The 15,850-nt window shown below is 41.0% G+C and overlaps 1 protein-coding gene across 1 annotated transcript in view; it reads right to left on the bottom strand.

Moving 5' to 3' along the window:
- The window catches only part of LOC126473453 (cytoplasmic dynein 2 light intermediate chain 1), a 96,944-nt gene that overhangs the window by 17,240 nt on the left and 63,854 nt on the right, over positions 1–15,850 (bottom strand). The window lies entirely within an intron of this gene.

A 15,850-nucleotide genomic window follows, 5' to 3' on the forward strand; every position in this document is an offset into this window, starting at 1 on the left:
CACACACAAAATTCAAGCTTTCGCAACAAACTGTTGCCTCATCAGGAAAGAGGGAAGGAGAGGGGAAGACGAAAGGAAGTGGGTTTTAAGGGAGAGGGTAAGGAGTCATTCCAATCCCGGGAGCGGAAAGACTTACCTTAGGGGGAAAAAAGGACAGGTATACACTCGCACACACGCACATATCCATCCACACATACAGACACAAGCAGACATATTTAAAGACCAGTTTGGGCAGAGATGTCAGTCGAGGCAGAAGTGTAGAGGCAAAGAAGTTGTTGAAAGACAGGTGAGGTATGAGTGGCGGCAACTTGAAATTAGCGGAGATTGAGGCCTGGCGGATGACGAGAAGAGAGGATATACTGAAGGGCAAGTTCCCATCTCCGGAGTTGGGATAGGTTGGTGTTGGTGGGAAGTATCCAGATAACCCGGACGGTGTAACACTGTGCCAAGATGTGCTGGCTGTGCACCAAGGCATGTTTAGCCACAGGGTGATCCTCATTACCAACAAACACTGTCTGCCTGTGTCCATTCATGCGAATGGACAGTTTGTTGCTGGTCATTCCCACATAGAATGCATCACAGTGTAGGCAGGTCAGTTGGTAAATCACGTGGGTGCTTTCACACGTGGCTCTGCCTCTGATCGTGTACACCTTCCGGGTTACAGGACTGGAGTAGGTGGTGGTGGGAGGGTGCATGGGACAGGTTTTGCATCGGGGGCGGTTACAAGGATAGGAGCCAGAGGGTAGGGAAGGTGGTTTGGGGATTTCATAGGGATGAACTAACAGGTTACGAAGGTTAGGTGGACGGCGGAAAGACACTCTTGGCGGAGTGGGGAGGATTTCATGAAGGATGGATCTCATTTCAGGGCAGGATTTGAGGAAGTCGTATCCCTGCTGGAGAGCCACATTCAGAGTCTGGTCCAGTCCCGGAAAGTATCCTGTCACAAGTGGGGCACTTTTGTGGTTCTTCTGTGGGGGATTCTGGGTTTGAGGGGACGAGGAAGTGGCTCTGGTTATTTGCTTCTGTACCAGGTCGGGAGGGTAGTTGCGGGATGCGAAAGCTGTTTTCAGGTTGTTGGTGTAATGATTCAGGGATTCCGGACTGGAGCAGATTCGTTTGCCACGAAGACCTAGGCTGTAGGGAAGGGACCGTTTGATGTGGAATGGGTGGCAGCTGTCATAATGGAGGTACTGTTGCTTGTTGGTGGGTTTGATGTGGACGGACGTGTGAAGTTGGCCATTGGACAGGTGGAGGTCAACGTCAAGGAAAGTGGCATGGGATTTGGAGTAGGACCAGGTGAAACTGATGGAACCAAAGGAGTTGAGGTTGGAGAGGAAGTTCTGGAGTTCTTCTTCACTGTGAGTCCAGATCATGAAGATGTCATCAATAAATCTGTACCAAACTTTGGGTTGGCAGACTTGGGTAACCAAGAAGGCTTCCTCTAAGCGACCCATGAATAGGTTGGCGTACGAGGGGGCCATCCTGGTGCCCATGGCTGTTCCCTTTAATTGTTGGTATGTCTGGCCCTCAAAAGTGAAGAAGTTGTGGGTCAGGATGAAGCTGGCTAATGTGATGAGGAAAGAGGTTTTAGGTAGGGTGGCAGGTGATCGGCGTGAAAGGAAATGCTCCATCGCAGCGAGGCCCTGGACGTGCGGAATATTTGTGTATAAGGACGTGGCATCAATGGTTACAAGGATGGTTTCCGGGGGTAACAGATTGGGTAAGGATTCCAGGCGTTCAAGGAAGTGGTTGGTGTCCTTGATGAAGGATGGGAGACTGCATGTAATGGGTTGAAGGTGTTGATCTACGTAGGCAGAGATACGTTCTGTGGGGGCTTGGTAACCAGCTACAATGGGGCGGCCGGGATGATTGGGTTTGTGGATTTTAGGAAGAAGGTAGAAGGTAGGGGTGCGGGGTGTCAGTGGGGTCAGGAGGTTGATGGAGTCAGGTGAAAGGTTTTGCAGGGGGCCTAAGGTTCTGAGGATTCCTCGAAGCTCCGTCTGGACATCGGGAATGGGGTTACCTTGGCAAACTTTGTATGTGGTGTTGTCTGAAAGCTGACGCAGTCCCTCAGCCACATACTCCCGACGATCAAGCACCACGGTCGTGGAACCCTTGTCCGCCGGAAGAATGACGATGGATCGGTCAGCCTTCAGATCACGGATAGCCTGGGCTTCAGCAGTGGTGATGTTGGGTGTAGGATTAAGGTTTTTTAAGAAGGATTGAGATGCAAGGCTGGAAGTCAGAAATTCCTGGAAGGTTTGGAGAGGGTGATTTTGAGGAAGAGGAGGTGGGTCCCGCTGTGACGGAGGACGGAACTGTTCCAGGCAGGGTTCAATTTGGATGGTGTCTTGAGGAGTCGGATCATTAGGAGTAGGATTAGGATCATTTTTCTTCGTGGCAAAGTGATACTTCCAGCAGAGAGTACGGGTGTAGGACAGTAAATCTTTGACGAGGGCTGTTTGGTTGAATCGGGGAGTGGGGCTGAAGGTGAGGCCTTTGGATAGGACAGAGGTTTCGGATTGGGAGAGAGGTTTGGAGGAAAGGTTAACTACTGAATTAGGGTGTTGTGGTTCCAGATTGTGTTGATCGGAATTTTGAGGTTTTGGAGGGAGTGGAGCTGGAAGTGGGAGATTGAGTAGATGGGAGAGACTGGGTTTGTGTGCAATGAGAGGAGGTTGAGGTTTGCTGGAAAGGTTGTGAAGGGTGAGTGAGTTGCCTTTCCGGAGGTGGGAAACCAGGAGATTGGATAGTTTTTTGAGGTGGAGGGTGGCATGCTGTTCTAATTTACGGTTGGCCTGTAGGAGGATGCTCTGAACAGCCGGTGTGGATGTGGGGGAGGAAAGATTAAGGACTTTTATTAAGGATAGGAGTTGACGGGTGTGTTCATTGGCCGAGTTGATGTGTAGGTGAAGGATTAGGTGGGTGAGGGCAATGGATTGTTCAGTTTGGAACTGGTATAGGGACTGATGGAAGGAAGGGTTGCAGCCAGAGATGGGAACTTTGAGTGTGAGGCCTTTGGGGGTAATGCCAAATGTCAGACAAGCCTGAGAAAATATGTCTGCTTGTGTCTGTATGTGTGGATGGATATGTGCGTGTGTGCGAGTGTATACCTGTCCTTTTTTCCCCCTAAGGTAAGTCTTTCCGCTCCCGGGATTGGAATGACTCCTTACCCTCTCCCTTAAAACCCACTTCCTTTCGTCTTCCCCTCTCCTTCCCTCTTTCCTGATGAGGCAACAGTTTGTTGCGAAAGCTTGAATTTTGTGTGTGTGTTTGTGTTTGTTTGTGTGTCTATCGACCTGCCAGCGCTTTTGTTCGGTAAGTCACCTCATCTTTGTTTTTATATATAATTTTTCCCATGAGGATATATTATCAAATACAATGGACAAAAATGTAAATTAACTGTGTATTTGTGACTAAAGCATCTTTTCATAAATATCTGGAATAAAAGTACTGCAGTAAGAAGGGTTAAACCACAGATGGAAAAACCACTCATCAAATCTCAAGTTTTTGCAACTTATAAAGCATCAGGGGGAAAAGGGAATAGATAAAATCTAAAGAAAACAAGTAAATCCTTGATTGAGTGAAGATCATGCCAATGCTGTATTGGGAGAAACAAATGCTAAATGATAAGAAAAATAAAGAATAATAAATTCTAAAGGAGTTACTTAGATGAAATAGAACCACCAACAACCTGCGGGTAGTTTGACTATTCATCACTGTGAAAAAAAAAAAGAACACAGAAGAAATCACAGGATTCAGAAGGAGAGGGTTCATTTGTGATTTGGCTGTATTTAACCAAAGACACTCTGGAATTTTGGATCTGAGCACATTTTCATCAATTTTCATCAATGGTCTCGTTAAACTCATAAATATCTGTGACTATGGCAATCTTGTGTCTGCTACATCATATGTGATGCATTTGCCTTGAATTTAGATGTGTCTTACATTTCTAGCATCTTAAGAAATAAACGAGCAAGAATTTATGCTCTAAATGCCATTACCAATTCAGATCCCTGTTTCATGCTTAAAAACTGATAGTACATTTACTTTTCTAGCAATCAGGCCAAATGAACAGGTGACATCTAATTCTGTCAGCAGCAGGAAGAGCTTTTAATACCCTTCACTGATGCTGCAACTGTCAAGGAAGTAATTAATTTATCAGAGATGTGACTAAAATAATTTCACTATCTACGGAAGTTTAAAAATAATGCCCCCATTACTGGTAATTAATTTATCAGAGATGTGACTAAAATAATTTCACTATCTACGGAAGTTTAAAAATAATGCCCCCATACTGGTAAGAGGGTGGTTAAAATAAAATTCTGGGATTATAAAATTGTACAGCTCAAAAGATAAACAATCACCAACATATCATTTACTGTATCATTCAAAAACGTATAAAGTTTTCTATCTATTGTCATACATTTGATGTGAGCACCATTAATAGTTCCAGAAAAGTCCAGAAAACATAGTCAGTGTTGAGTGAAGCAACTTTGGAAAATAGTATTTCAGTTGCAGCTACGATTTCATATTGTATGTAGTTAACATCAGTAATTTGTTCATTGTAAACATTATATCTGATACATTTCCTAGAAGAAATGTCTAGAAGTTTAAGCTTTATGCTTTGTAGAAGCCACAGGATTGCATCACCTCATCCAATCCGTGAGTTACAGAGCTTCACACTTGAGACACACACACACACACACACACACACACACACACACACACACACACACTCTTAGGAAGAAATCCAGGGATGCTCCACCATATATTAAAACAATTTTATTCCCAAATCTTTAATTTATTGGAAAGTAAACTCAGATAAACATCTTCAGTTATGGTGCTTGTTGCTTAGAAGAGAAACTAAATAACAATAACATGGGGCAGGTCACAATAGACACTCACTTTTTGGGGAAAAATTAGTGTAATGATAGGGTTCTGTTGGTTGGTATGATTACTAAATGCGGCAATTAAGCAAGCTGATACAGAGATGTCAAATGCCAAATCATATGTGAAAAGTATATGGTGCAATAAAGTTTCACCATCATCGCCAAGTTTTTTCAGTATAAAACTTACAAATTCAACTTGCTTACAGACACAAAACCAAAAAACTATTGTGAAGAAATTTTGAATGATACTTTTTGTAATAGATAATTATATATTTCAATAGGCAATTGACTCTATAACATAAGACTGCCATACACTATGTGATCAAAAGCATCCAGACACCTGGCTGAAAATGACTCACAAGTTTGTGGCGCCCTCCATGGGTAATGCTGGAATTCAATACGGTGTTGGCCCACCCTTAGCCCTGATGACAGCTTCCACTCTTGCAGACATACGTTCAATCAGGTGCTGGAAGGTTTCTTGGGGAATGGCAGCCCATTCTTCATGGAGTTCTGCACTGAAGAGAGGTATCAATGTCGATCGGTGAGGTGTGGCATGAAGTTGGCGTTCCAAAGCATTCCAAAGGTATTCTATAGGATACAGGTTAGGACTCTGTGCAGCTTAGTCCACTACAGTGATGTTATTGTTGTGTAACCTCTACACCACAGGCTGTGAAATTATGAACTGGTGCTCGATCATGTTGAAAGACGCAATCGACATCCCCGAACTGCTCTTCAACAGTGGGAAGCAAGAATGTGCTTAAAACATCAATATAGGCCTGTGCTGTGATAGTGCAATGCAAAACAACACGAGGTGCAGGCCCCTTCCATGAAAAGCATGGCCACACCATAACACCACTGCCTCCGAATTTTACTGTTGGCGCTACACACGCTGGCAGATGATGTTCACCAGGCATTTGCCATACCACATGCTACCATCGGATCGCCACATCGTGTACTGTGATTTGTCACTCCACACAACATTTTTCCACTGTTCAATCATCCAATGTTTACACTCCTTACTCCAAGTGAGGCATCATCTGGCATTTACCAGTGTTATGGGTGGCTTATGAGCAGCTGCTCAACCATGAAATCCAAGTTCTCTCACCTCCCGCCTACCTGTCGTAGTACTTGCAGTGGATCCTGATGCAGTTTGGAGGTCTGAATAGATGTCTGCCTATTACACATTACGACCTTCTTCAACTGCCGGCTGTCTCTGTCAGTCAACAGACGAGGTCGGCCTGTACGCTTTTGTGCTGTACATGTCACTCCATGTTTCCCCTTCACTATCACATCAGAAAGAGTGGATCTATGGATGTTAAGGAGTGTGGGAATCTCGCATACAGATGTATGACACAAGTGACACACATTCACCAGACAACGTTCGAAGTCCGTGAGCTCCGCGGAGTGCCCCATTCTGCTCTCTCACGACGTCTAATGACTAGTGAAGTCGCCAATATGGAGTACCTGGAAGTAGGTGGCAGCACAATGCACCTAATATGAAAAACCTGTGTTTTTGGGGGTATCCAGATACTTTAGATCACATAGTGTGTGTACCCGGCATTTTCATTAGAAGTGCTTGGATGTGATGGTGATGTTCCTTCTGTTATACATTCGGTTTCTTTGCACTGGTTTGCCAATCACTTCAATCCTTTATCATCTGGAACCTTTCCTCCTGGATGTACAAGATAAGACGAGAAGCCCCCATACGTCTGTAACCCCTGTTTAGTATCAAATGTTGTTATGAAGGTTGGTAGATATGTTACTTATCATTGTTGGAATCAATTGTTGGAATTCACGTTTACATGTTTCCCCAGTCGCAGTGGAGTTTTAATTTATAGCCATGGCAGATGTGAGCACTCACAGAAGCACTACTGAGGAGCACTTAGTGACAACTGTGTTGATGCATGAACAATACTTCTGGATTGGGAAAGATGTGCTTATGTTTTTGGCAGTGTTAAAGACAGACCACAGAGTGGAGGGAAGAAGACACGAGAAGAAACATGTGCCAGTGTCTCTGCTTCAGTTGAACAATCTCCTATGAAGTCAACACGTAACCATACTTTGGAACTTGGTATACCAATGACAATAATTTGAGATCACATGAAAATAGACCTTGTGGTTAGACCTTTATGACTGATGTTCATAAACAAGTTATTGGATACAGATCAGAATGGGCACATTTAGCATGCCTTATTTTGTTACTGAAACTCAATTTCCAAATGCAGTGAACCATGCCAAAGTTATGTTTTCAGATGAATGTGTCATTTATTGTAGCTCACGTGGCAGAAATATTGTCGTCTTGGCCAAAGAGAATCCTCGTTAGCCAGTCAAGTCAGAAAGGAATCACCTCACGTGATGATATGGGCAGCAATGTCACCACAACATCTGCTTGTACCGTACTTTTTTGATGTGTCTATGAATGGTGTAAATTAATATAATAGAAGGAAACATTCCACGTGGGAAAAATTATATATAAAAACAAAGATGAGGTGACTTACCGAACGAAAGTGCTGGCAGGTCGATAGACACACAAACAAACACAAACATACACACAAAATTCAAGCTTTCGCAACAAACTGTTGCCTCATCAGGAAAGAGGGAAGGAGGGGGGAAGACGAAAGGAAGTGGGTTTTAAGGGAGAGGGTAGGGAGTCATTCCAATCCCGGGAGCGGAAAGACTTACCTTAGGGGGAAAAAAGGACAGGTATACACTCGCACACACGCACATATCCATCCACACATACAGACACAAGCAGACTGTGTCTGTATGTGTGGATGGATATGTGCGTGTGTGCGAGTGTATACCTGTCCTTTTTTCCCCCTAAGGTAAGTCCTTCCGCTCCCGGGATTGGAATGACTCCTTACCCTCTCCCTTAAAACCCACTTCCTTTCGTCTTCCCCCCTCCTTCCCTCTTTCCTGATGAGGCAACAGTTTGTTGCGAAAGCTTGAATTTTGTGTGTATGTTTGTGTTTGTTTGTGTGTCTATCGACCTGCCAGCGCTTTCGTTCGGTAAGTCACCTCATCTTTGTTTTTATATATAATGGTGTAAATTATTTGCACATGTTACTAACATCAGTGTTTAATGTCCAATTGACAACGAGGTCATTAGAGAAGGAGCACAAGCTCAGTTTAGGCAAAATGGAGAAGGAAAATGGATGTGCCCTTTCAAAGGGTTTAGGAAAATCATGGAAATCAGGATGGGAAGACAAAGGTTTGACGTGTTGTCCTCCTGAATGCGAGTCCAGTGTGCTAACCACAGTGCTACACTGCTCAGTTCCTTAGCTGAGGTCTCTGTCACATGCTCATATAGGGACACTCATATGAAGCGACACCAATTTGAAGAAAGCATCAATATTAGAATTTGTGTGGCAAGGACAGGAATGGTGGTGATGTAAGGTTTCCCATCAACTCATGGTTTAAGTTCACAGCCTCTCCAAAATCTCATGGAGTGAGGGTATGTGACACTTTCATTAGCATCACCCTGCAGCCAGACGACTACCGCGAGTTTTGATGTTCTCGTAAAGATAAGTCATTTTAGAATATAAAAACATTTAGTTTAGTACTGATTACATGGTAAATAGGTGTATTAGTGTGCTTTTTAAGCATACCATTAAAGGTTTCATTTTTCTTTACGTAATATAGCAGAAAACGCGAAAAGATCGTACAGTCGGGTTACAGTCGTATTTTCTGTTTACGTTTTGCCGCAGCAAATCTATAGAATTTCATTTAGTGGTTCTTTGCTCTCTCCCACAATTTAACTGTAGCGTACCTCTTCATTATTTAACTCACATTTCCGGAAAGTAGTGTAAAGTTTAAGTTGTTGTTTCAGAAACTTTGCACTGTTCTTTTTGTTTACACACAGTGGCATATAGGCCAAATTTGAGGAATCATATTTTAGTGTTTATCTGTAATTTAACTGACTTATTCTTAATAAAATATTACGTTTGTCATGAGTGAAAAGTGCTTGACTTGCCGTAGAACTGTTAGGTCAGGGCTTTGGTGTAATGGGTGCTGTAGTTTTTTCCATGTGGGTGACTGTAGTGGTGTGGTATCAGGGGAAGTAAATGAGACTCATCAGTGGTTTTGTAGGATATGTAATAGAGATAGGAAGATACTAGAACAAGAGGGGAAAATTGCCACCTTTCAGGCTGAGTTAGACAAGGCCAGGGGAGATCTTGACAGGTTAAGGAGGGAGAAGGGTAAAGAGAGGTGAGAAGTGGCAACAGGCAACAGGAGGAACAGGCCTAGAACTTTGTCTGACAGCTTTGTGGTGAATGTGGAAAATAGATTTGACCTGTTGCTTCAGTTAGAAGCTGGTGAGCCACAAGTAGCTTCAGGTGTAGAAACAGGGCACAACAAACTTTCAGCAGCAAATTGAAAAGTAAGAATGTAGGGAAATCAGTAAAGAGAAAGAAAGTGTTGTTATTAGGTAGTTCCCAGGATGAATTAGGATCAGAATACCAGGGTACCAATTTTTTTTAAACCTAGTGCTGGTCCGGTGCAGGTGACAGAGGGTTTAGGATCACTTTGCAAAGATTTCACTGTGGTTATAGTGGGTGGACCAGGATAGTATTGACAGAGATCCTGGGTACAGTACAGAGTGTGACCTGGCAAGCATCAAGGCATACTAGTGTTGAGTTTGTATCTGTTCTTGGGCACCACGACCAACCTCGTTTGAACTCTTCTGTCAAAAGAGTTAATTTGGAGTTGGAACGGCTACTTATGTCGAGTGCAGGGTCACACATTGATGTGGTTCCTGTTGATTCTCTCAATATGTGGGATTATAGTAGGCATGGCGTTCACCTTAACAGGAAAGAGCGGGTAAACTGATTGGGAAAATAGTAGGAAAGTTAAAGGGGGGAGACACTGCCATGAGTGATAAAATACCAGTGGTTTTAGGGTTCATAAAAGACCCTTTTTTAGGATAGGGAGGACAGGAAGAAACCTAACTTTAAGGGAGGTTAGGACTGAGACAAACCTTCAGTTTCAGAAAGAAACCAAAAACCATAATTCTAGCTTATTACATCAGTATAAACAACTATTGGTGAAGAATTTTCAGCAATCAGCAGAAATTTCAACTCTACCCAATTTTAACTCAGTCAATGTGAAATGTCAGCTATCTTTATTGCATCACAATATTTCAGAACTGAGAAATAAAATTAATTAATTAATTATCTGCATAGATGAATTAGAGTCCTCAAACCCAGCTGACATAATCTGCCTCTTTGAACATCATGTGACCACTGGTATATAACTTTTTAAGTGTTACAGGATTTAGGTTAGCATCTCACTTTTGTAAAGCAGAAATGGAGAAAGGAGGAGTTGCCACATTCATCAGGAACTGTCATAAATTTAAAAACATACACATTCATAAATTTTGCCTAGAACAGCATATGGATGCATGTGCAACAGAAGTAGAAAAAAATCCTTCATAATGTTAAGTGTACGGTATATCGAGCACCTGCAGGTAACTTTAATCTGTTCACAAACCACCTTGAAGCTGCACTGGCCCATTTAACAACCAAAAACAAAGAAATAGTGGTTGCTCACGATTTCAATGTAGATTTCCTTAGAGACTCTCCCAATAAGAACTTATTTGAGTTAGTAACACTATCATCCAACTTAATTCCCACTGTAACGTTCCCCACTAGGGTAGCTCACAAACAGCTGTTGATAATATCTTTATAGAAAATCCCAATGAACAAAATTATATTACAAAACCAATAGTCAACGGCCTCTCAGACCATGACATGCAGTTCCTTCTGTTAAATGTAATACTGAACAAGATATATAATCTGTTAAATCTGAGCTCAAGAGGGTAATCAATGAGTCAAAAATTTATTATTTTAGGGCACTCCTCAGAGAAATTCACTGGACTGATGTTTACAGTGCTCATGGCATGAAGGAAAAGTTATATTTTTCATATTTTGCTAATAAAGTGCTTACCTTATTTGAACAGTGTTTTCCCCCAAAACTAACCAAGGTTACAGCAAAGTCTACAAAGAAGCCATGGATTGCTCAAGGAATAGAGGTATCTTGTAAAACAAAAAGAAAACTGTATCTGTGAATCCGAAACAGTTCTGATGTTGATGCTGTAGCAAATTACAAGAAATACTCCAAAATATTAAAGACTGTAATATGGACAACAAAGCAAATATATTACAAGGAAAAGATAGTCATGTCAGATAACAAAGCAAAGACAATATGGGATATAGTGAAAGAAGAGACTGGTAGAACCAGACATGAAGAGAGACAAATAGCATTAAGAGTAAATGATACATTGGTGACAGATGTGTACAGTGTTGCAGAACTTTTTAACAAACATTTTATAACTGTTACTGAAAACGTTGAGTTGTCAGGTTCTGTAGATGCTGCTATGGAATATCTCATACCAGACATTTCAAGTAATTTCCATAATATGAATTTGAACCTCACTACCCCAGCAGAAGTAATGTCCATCATAAAATCTTTAAAATCAAAAACATCTAGTAGGTATGATGAAATATTAACAAAGTTAATTATAGAATGTGATTCTGAGTTAAGTAACATATTAAGCTATCTGTGTAACCAGTCATTTATCAGTGGAATATTTCCAGAATGGTTGAAATATGCTGAAGTTAAGCAACTGTTTAAGAGGGGAGATAAAGAAATAGCATCAAATTTCTGACCAATTTCACTTTTGCCAGCATTCTAAAAAATTTTAGAAAAAGTAACGTACAATCGGCTTTATAACCACCTTATCACAACTAACATACATTCAAAGTCACAGTTTGGATTTCTAAAGGGTTCTGATATTGAGAAGGCTATCTACACTTACAGTGAAAATGTACTTGATTCATTAGACAAAAAATTGCAGGCAATTGGTATATTTTGTGATCTGTCAAAGGCATTTGACTGTGTAAATCACAATATCCTTCTAAGTAAATTAGAATATTATGGTCTAATAGGAAATTCTCCAAAATGGTTCAACTTTTATATCTCTGCCAGGAAACAAAGGGTGTTACTAGGCAATAGACATGTATTAAGCAATCAGGCATCATCCAACTGGGAACTAATTACATGTGGGGTCCCACAAGGTTCCGTCTTAGGGCCCCTACTTTTTCTTGTATATATCAATGACCTTTCATCAGTAACATTACCAGATGCCAAGTTCGTTTTGTTTGCCGATGATACAAACATTGCAATAAATATCAAATCAAGTATAGTCTTAGAAAGATCGGCTATTAAAATATTTGTGGACATTATTCACTGGTTCCTAGTCAATTCTTTGTCACTAAACTTTGAAAAAAAAACATACTACATGCAGTTCAGAACTTGTAAAGGGTGTCCAACGAGTATATGCCTAACATACGATGACAAGCAGATAGAAGAAGTGGGCAATGTTAAATCGGGATTACAGCTTGATAATAAATTCAGCTGGGAGGAGCACAACACAGAACTGCTGAAGTGTCTTAACAAATCTCTATTTGCAATTTGAATTGTGTCAGACATAGGGGATATAAAAATGAAAAAACTGGCATACTATGCTTACTTTCATTCCATAATGTCATATGGGATTATTTTTTGGGGTACTTCATCAAGCCAAGCTAAAGTTTTCCAGGCACAAAAATGTGCAATAAGAGTTATATGTGGTGTGAACTCAAGAACATCCTGCAGAAGCCTGTTTAGGGAACTAGGGATACTACGGTAACTACTGCTTCCCAATATATTTATTCCTTAATGAAATTTGTCATTAAAAATATATCACTTTTTCAAACCAACAGCTCAATTCATGGAATCAATACTAGAAATAAGAATAATCTTCACAAGGATTTAAAGTCACTTACTTTTGTACAAAAAGGTGTGTATTATTCAGGAACACACAATTTCAGTAACTTGCCAGCAGCCATAAAAAGCTTAACAACCAACGAAATTCAGTTTAAGAGAAGCCTAAAGGATTTATTGGTAGCCAACTCCATCAATTGGAATGAAAGTAAAGCTAATCTAATCTAATCTCCGGTGGGGACGTTACAGACCTCTTTATGCTATGCAGTCCCAGATTTCAACCCCCACCCCAACAATAAATAAACAAAAATATGAAACACAATATTTAACTGGTCACAAATTTATTAGAGTCATTAAGCCTTTTCGATTTAGGCAGTTGAACACATTGGAGACAGCCCAGCTAGCAGTGTCATATGACTATTACAAGACATTTGCATGTTCCCTCACATGATGGTATAAAACAAAGGTCACTTACCTATCCAAAGCATACTAAAAAAGCCATCTAGTAAGTGGAGGGAAAATGTACATTATTTAACTCAAATTAAAAACAATAATTATACTTGTAAGTTTCAGATTTCATAATGTAATAACATTAAACTGATATACACCACCACCACCACAACCATCACCTCAGCCATTTACAACCACAGCAGCCCAAAGGACTCTTCCAGACTTCTCTGTGCAATATGGTCTTTAATTACAAATGGTTCAAATGGCTCTGAGCACTATGGGACTTAACATCTGTGGTCATCAGTCCCCTAGAACTTAGAACTACTTAAACCTAACTAACCTAAGGACATCACACACATCCATGCCCGAGGCAGGATTCGAACCTGTGACCATAGCTGTCGCGCGGTTCCGGACTGTGTGCCTAGAACCGCTAGACCACTGCGCTTTAATTACAGATAAGCATGGGGCTCCTAAAAGTTTTCTAAGGTAATCTATTCAGCTTTTATTTGGTCATTACCTAGGCCTTTCATTACCTCTTAGGATCCAACAATAAAGTTCCCTGCTCATTTTCACTTTCTTTGCAATCATATTTATGTCTTTCACTCCGATCTATTCCCTGATTCATAAGTTTATTATCTTGTTTCCCCCAAGTATTTACCATCAATCAGCTCTCCATTAGTCATTGAATAACCCTCTGTTTTTGAATGGCTTTCACACAGAAAGTTAATGTCCCACTGTCTTAAATAAAAATTGGTGACACAATGAATTTCAATTTTCCATGTTCCTTGACATCTAGAAAGCCTTTGACCAGTACCATATCTATGTCTAGTAAACTATACACATGCATATGGAATAAATGACTGAATTTAAAACTTCCTCTGAATAGACTAACTAAGTACGTCATTCTTAAAGGAAAGCAATGAGTGGTGCACCTCAAGGTAGTGTAACAGGACTACTGCTGTTCACGATATATATAAATTACCTGTTTGATAAAGTCTAAAGACCTATAATGGTGTTCACAAACAATGCAGCTGTGTAAGGAAAGTCACATTGTTAAACAATCGCTACAAATGGCAGAGAGATTGGTGCAAGGATGACAGCTGACATCATATAAAAATATACAGACCATAATAGGAACATACAGACTAAGAGCAAATAAATAAACTGAAAAGTGTACCACCATTTATTCAGATATAAAAAAATACAGCCTAAAATTCTACAGGCATATTAAAAGAATGAAACCAATCAGATTAACAAGACATCTTATGAAATTCTAAAATGTCATAGTAAAGCTAAAATTGGATCAATAAAATAGTTCAGTGCAGTACAACAAGGTTTGAAGAAAGCAGGAATAACACAACTGGATAAATCAGACAGAAAAATATTTAGGCAGCAAATTCACAGCTGTGTGCATGGCCTGTTAGAAAAATTGAAGAAGAGTTGAACAACTAGGCCTGACAAATGGAAGTAGTATGGTCAGAAGGTAAAGCTAAAATTAAAACCTTAAACTGCTCTTTGTTTCAGCTATACTTTATCATATTGTCGCAGTAGAAGCTGAGTAGCACAGTCACCATGGTGTAGTGGTTAAGATACTAGACTGTTGCATGGAGTTCAAAATTCACCTGAACTGTAAAGAACAAGATGTGGATGCAGGACGACAAGGTCACCATCACCACAAGCTAGCTGCTGGAGGGGGCACTCCCCAACATGCCGATCAAGGTACCCATCGCCTTTGTTTAGAAGCTCCAGCCACTCACCTAGCTGCCGCAACCTGGAAAACTAAAAGGTGCGACGTTCCTTGGAGGTGAGGCCGCTGGAGAGAAAAATCCTCCGCCACTGATCACTTACAAAAATGATAGGAAACTACGTCGATATCCTCATGGATAGCTGACGAGCCCAAGCTCTTGTGGACTCTGGAGCATCATATTCAGTCATTTCGGAGAAGTATCATCACCAGTTGCAGAAAACCACATTTGTCAACAACAAAACATCTCTGCTGAAGGTGGCTAATGAGAAATATGTAAAACCTACAGGAAGATGTGTCATTTGTGTGGGTATAAGGGTCCATACACAGCCCTCAGAATTGATCGTCTTACAAGAGTGTAGTCATGACGTCATACTCGGATGGGACTTTTTGAAAGCTTCTCAGGCAATTATAGACTGTGGTTGCTCAAATATTATGCTAGATGAGATGAGATACTGTGGACAGGAAGATGCGCATCTGAGTGGGTAAAGACTATGTGTGGTGGATGAAGTGACCATTCCTTCTGTCAGTGCTAGAAAGGCAACTGTCATGTGTCATGCCATGCAGCAACCCATTGATCTTGTAGTAGAATATAAGAGAAGCATACCAGTGAAGAATAACTTAATCATCCCAGTCTCTGTCGTCTTGTTTAAGAATGGATTCAGTGAATTGTGGATAGTTAATTGTCGCTAAGAACTGAAGATCTTTCCAAGATGCATGTGCATAGCAAACGCTGAGCCATTAATTGCCTAACAGCTGAGTGTCATAGAAACCTCCCACGCTGAGTCTGTGGGCGAAATTGATGCTACTGCTATGAGACAAGATCTTCTAGCTTGAGTATCACCAGATCTCACTAAGGAACAACAGAAGAAGCTACTTGCCATTCTTCAAGAGTTCTCTGAATGCTTCAATCCACAGGTGAAGAGCAAATTAGACAAACTGATGGTGAAACACCGGTTTAGCACTGGAGACCATCAACCAGTAAGCCAGAGAGCATACC

Source organism: Schistocerca serialis, chromosome 4 (genome assembly GCF_023864345.2).
Source record: "Schistocerca serialis cubense isolate TAMUIC-IGC-003099 chromosome 4, iqSchSeri2.2, whole genome shotgun sequence".
Lineage (NCBI taxonomy): Eukaryota > Metazoa > Arthropoda > Insecta > Orthoptera > Acrididae > Schistocerca > Schistocerca serialis.